At 33.8% G+C, this 5761-nt stretch overlaps 1 long non-coding RNA gene across 1 annotated transcript; it reads right to left on the reverse strand.

Annotated features, from left to right (window-relative positions):
• Positions 1-1442: 1442 nt before the first annotated feature.
• Positions 1443-2825, reverse strand: LOC147487471 (uncharacterized). Its single transcript, XR_015201584.1, has 2 exons — positions 2730-2825; positions 1443-2189 (listed from the first exon to the last, which is right to left on the reverse strand). It is a non-coding gene; the product is annotated as an uncharacterized LOC147487471 (long non-coding RNA).
• Positions 2826-5761: the final 2936 nt, after the last annotated feature.

Raw genomic sequence — 5761 nt, forward strand, 5'->3', positions numbered from 1 at the left:
GGGTGATTCATTAAGTCTGGAGGGCATATGGAACCTGTAGATTGTAGTGGATGGTGGTGCAGTTATTTTTTATCCGGACTGTAAATTTCTTCTGTACTATTTTCTCAATAAATGGGAGCAGGTCAATTGTTATGATTGGTTTGTTAGCCATAGCAATCAGCATGGTTTCAACTGTTAGGGGGGGCAATTGGTATGTAATCCTAAGTGTAATACTACAAAATGAAGCAACGACCCTTCTTATTCAGGGGGTGTTGATGTCTAACGCAAGGGTACATGACATTTGAAGAAATATTACTTTTGATGTTGTATTGTGTACATAATTTAGCTGATGAATGGATATGATCTAAGCCATGATGAGACAAGGTAAGAATAAAATTGTTTCAGTGTAGCAATGCGGTATGAGTTTATGCATGTACCCAAAGTAACTAAGTCTAGCTACGCCAAAATTATGAAATTCGACGAAGATGCATGACTCCTAATAGGATAAAAGCATTGTTAAAGTAGAATATGTTTATTTCAATGCGTCATTAAATCATTTATTATCAAACTTTTCGTTTATTCTTCTGATTCATCTATCAATTTACTCAATAATAAGTCATATAGGTAGTTTTTAGGTGGTCCTCTTGAATAATTAAAATAAATTATTTATGATTCACATTATTCCGATATCCTTAGATATATATTATAGTTATACCTCTTGGCTCAATTTTTTGGAGCTTTCAAACTTTTGTATTGGACTCAACTTTAGCTTTGTTATTATTGGTTAAATTTCAGTATTTACTCATTGATGTTTTGGATATAAAATTTCTATATATCTCAATATTAAACTTATTGACTCATAGTTAGATATGACATAGGTTATGTGCAACTCAACAACAAGAACATTGTGGGCAATGAATATAATTTGGTTATCGCTTAAACATATAGTATGTTTTGAGTGTTCTATTCCTTGATTGTTGCGTTATATTTTGATAGTTTATATAGATGAGGATGGTAAAAAATATTATTTAAGACAATAATAACCCAAAAATAGAATCAAAACCTTTCTAAAAAAAAATTAGAATAATATAAACCCTTCAAACAAAATATACATATATTATAAACAATGAATTATTAGCTATCAATATACATATATTATGTATTCAAGTGGACTTTAAGCTTTTGAGTCATTAGCTATCTATGTAACAAGTCCGGCCATAGGGCGGGCCAAATGGCTAGTATGCACATAGGCTCGGGTTTTTCGGTTGTTTGATATTCTAAACCGAACCCAACCTAAAACTGAGTCGGGCTTTGATTTTACAAGACCAAGCCCAGACTACGGATCTGAAATGTTAGTCTAGGACCAACAAAAATCAGGTTTTAGCCCATCCAGCTTGGCCTAACCCGACACAAGTTCCACCCCTGACTGGGATCTAGTTCCGCACATGTGCTCCATGTGCTCCTATCCCTGAACTTCACTTTGATATATTTATATTAAAAACAAAATATAAAACAACACATACGATCTTAGTTTTTTGGGTTTTCATTTCCCTCTACATTCAGTCAAGAACCATAGGTTTTGTTAATCAGTCGCCACTACAGTTCTTATCATCGTTGTCCGCCTCTCACTCATTTAGAAACCTCAACTTGCTGACTGGTTGACAAAAGGATCAACTGTTACCAAAGCTCAGTTCTCTGGTTAAGCTATTTTCACTCCTTTTCATTCCAACTTTCCTTTCTCTGGTTCCAGCTCTCCCTCAGCCTCTCCGTCGCTTTGTTATAACTCTCCATCTTTAAGTACCAACTCTCTTCATCTCTCTTTTGCTTCCAATTCTCAATTAGTTGGATCCAGCAATTGTTCAAATACTCCATCTTCTCATTCCAACTCTCCCTCGTCTCCCTCCTCCTCTGTTCCCAAATCTCCCTCTTCTCATTCCAACTCTTCTCTTCCCAACTCTTCTCTTTCTCCCTCGAACTCTTCTCATTCTCATACCACCTCTTCTCATAATACTCATTCCAACTCTTGATCTTCTCATTCCAACTCTCCATCTTCTCTTTCCAAGTACTCATCTTTTGGTTGTAAAATTCCTGCATACTTTTCCGCGGATCAATCATCAACTGGTTCTCCTTTCTCATCTCCTGATCTAGCACATCCCGGTTCTCATCCAAGCCTGCTTTGACGATCTTTGCCTCTCCTTCCATGATTCTTCCTGGACAATTTTTGCAAAATTTTGTGGTCTTAGATATATTTTGATGGCAAATCGGCAAGAAAGCCCTACAAAAGCTAGAATTTGGTCTAATCTCAAGGTGCACGCCTAGGCGTAACAAAAACTACAGAATTTTTTTTTATGTGATTTGCCTAGGTGATATTCTAGTGGTTCTTGCTTACGAATAAAAACTTCATCGATCTTTTCTTCGACACAATGCATTCTTCCCAGTTACCCATTCTACCAGATTTACTAAATTGCGACAACTAAATTAAGCTATATATGCACAACCTTACAAAATAAACATGTATGTTTAGTGGACTATTCATGAACATATGAGTCTTATTTTTCAACGTGTAATAATTTCGATAGATCCAAATTTTATGTGTTCAATGGTTACAGAATTCATTCAAGTAGAACATACCAATAATAATAAAATTCCAACTTACAATATAAAACAAAAAATTATAACGAAAAACTTACTGCATAATAATAAAATTCCAACTTACAATATAAAACAAAAAATTATAACGAAAAACTTACTGCTTTCTTGCTAGGAATAAGGTTGAAGTTTCAACTACGAGTCTATGACCAATATTAACGTGGTGTTATTCTATTTATTTGATTTCTTGTTTTCTTACCCAAGAAACTTTAAAACTTGGGTAATAAGTTTGGACTTTGGACTTTGTCCATCTTCTATTTCGAGCTTGGGTTGGGCTTCTTTGGAAATGTTTGGACCGGGTTGGGAGGCTTGGGCCTAAGTCCATGTCGAACAATAATAACATGAACGCTGGCTCCAGTAATCTCGGCATATTTTCCTAATTTCCTGTTCCGCAACTTTTTGTTTAATATTAAGTTGTATAAATTACGTATTATTATTCAAATGTTCACCCTTGGAATTTCTCCTGACCTCAGCCATGCTTCAAATTTTATAAAAGTAGTATAGACTACCATTAGAAATATGAACAGGGTAAACATCAGTCCACAATATCATCTGCAGATCTTTCTTTCAAGGTTATCGACATTCTTCTATACTTCTATGTGAGTATGCGATGATATTAGCATGTACAAACACTGACTACGAGTAGAGCAGTCTATCCTAGCAAAACAAAGCAAAAGATGAAGAGGACTCTAGAAAAATAAAGATATTTGTACTACAAAACCCAGGTAAAGCACCTAAAGAAGTAGTGATAGGGCCGCCCTGAGTTTCAAAAGGTTCTATGCAGGCTCACGTACTGAAAGGGGAATTTTATTTTTATTTTTGGAACGGGCTTTTATACTAGATCTTTCTTCTTCTTCTTTTTCTTTTTTAAGTTTTGGGTACTTTTTTTAGGCTTTTGAGAGCAAAACAGGGCCCTTGGTTTTGGTTTTGGTTTTACTGTGGGGACTGTATGTAAGAGTTTAGACAAGATAGGCCCTAGACTTTCCTTGAGTTGTTAGTGTCGTAGAAAAAGCTAGAAAACATTATCTCAACTCCATTAAGATCTACTAACCATGTAATGTATTATGGAAGGTGCTCATATGTATAAATAAAGGAAATGTATGTGTGCCAGGGATGCTCCCTTATTAATAAACTTATGAATTATTCACATTTTTTTAAAGTATAATTGAAACCGAATAAAACGACAATAATTCGGGTTCGGGAATGAAACACTCTAAATTCTAAATGGTTATAGTTTAGGTACCAGAATAATTTGACTGAAAAATTCAGATTTTTTAAAAATAAATAAAAAAAAAATTAAGAAAATTTCCTATTTGTTAGGATGAGATGTGTGGTTCAAATGGAATTTTGAGATTTTTCATTGTAAAAAAGTTTTATTTTAGTTCAAACACTTAATATAAGTGATTTTGTAAGGTTTTGACTTGTATTTTGTGAGATAGATATGGTTTATGTATATGAATGTCTTACCAAATTTTTAATGGAGAATATCAAATTCTTCACGAACTTATTGTGCCCCAATACGAGTGAGGCATGCCAATACCAATGCAACGGATGTAAACGATAAACAAACAACGAGTGTGGTGGAAGTGTGTAACCAACAATAGCGGTGTATGAAATCAACAAACAACCAAATTCCTAACCAAAAGTAGTAAATAAAATTAAACTAGCTAGCTACTTACTAATGTAATTAACCAACAAGAAGAAAAGAAGAAGAGACCAAAGATTTTATGTGGTTCAGCAATACCTACGTCCACCAACAAAAGGAGATTCAATTACCAATAGAGAGAACAAATTACAAACACTACCCAATACCCAAGAGCCCCAATAGAACTCACAAGTTCTCTCTCACCAATTTCTCCTCACAACAATTTTGGCTCTCTTTTCTAGCTTACCACACACACATATCAATGGGTATATATAGGCCCAATGATTTCCAAAAGCGTGCGTGACTACAATTTAGTAATTGGTTTCTAATTAAAAACAAGTACTAACCCAATACTAATTAGGAGGTGTCATGGTGGCGGTTCAAGTCCAAACCAAATTTGTTAACAAGCCAAAAACACCATGTGGTGCTTTCCAATTTGATGCACCGACTTAGTCCAACAGAACTACAGTATAGATGAATGTTTGACATAAATTCTCTCCAATTTTTTAAAAATTAGAACCGAATTAAACCCGATGGATTCAAGTCCCGAATAAATCCCATCCCCTAACTTACTAACTAGGGGATCGAAAGAGGTTGTCGAATAATTACTATTTAGTTATGACACATGTTTCAAAATTAAAGAGAACAAAAATAAATGTGGTCGTTATGAATTTAAGAATAAATTCATAAATGTTCCAAACAAAAAGATATGATTATTACTATATATATATACTATATACTATATGAGAATAATTTAATATTAATTTTCACATGATAATTAGTAAAAAAGGGTTCAATGCATACCAAACTGATTTCTTTGCAGTTGCATACATTGATATGACGAACATATTTGTAGTGTCATAATGTTAATGTGTCCTATTGTTTATCCTGTTTTTTACAAAACTAGTGGCTTCTTTTTCATTCATATAGTGCAAGAAATCTTATTGGAAGTCTGCAAGTAAGTTATCAATTTTGTGTTATTGTATGAATTGCATCGTTTAATGTCTTTATTATTTGGAAAATGTGGATTATTGTATTTACACCTCAAGGCCCTAATCTTTTTCTTTTTTTTTCCCCCGCTAAATTCAAGGCCCTAATCATGGGATGCCTGATTCTTAAAATTGTATGTCTGTAGTCTACACCATATTAAAGTGCAGCTTTTTTAGGAAAAACCTTTTATTATTATTATTATTATTATTATTATTTTTGATAAGAGAAAAGCCTTTTACTTGGTCCTTGAAAGTGTTTGACTTAAACATGTTTTAAGTTTTAAAGAGAGTATATTAAGATATTTTTTACAAAAAAAAAAAAAAAAATTGCAAAACCTTTTGTTGGTTTTGGTAATGGAGTTTTTGGAGTAGGGCAAACAGCTATTAGTGCAGCTGCAGCGAAGGTGGAGAAACATGAAAGAGCGTGCATGGCTAACCAACACGGCTTCATCCCATGTGTGTTCGATACATTTGGTTTTTTAGCTCCAGATGTGGTTGA

The sequence above is a fragment of the Coptis chinensis genome, chromosome 7 (assembly GCF_015680905.1).
Source record: "Coptis chinensis isolate HL-2020 chromosome 7, ASM1568090v1, whole genome shotgun sequence".
NCBI lineage: Eukaryota > Viridiplantae > Streptophyta > Magnoliopsida > Ranunculales > Ranunculaceae > Coptis > Coptis chinensis.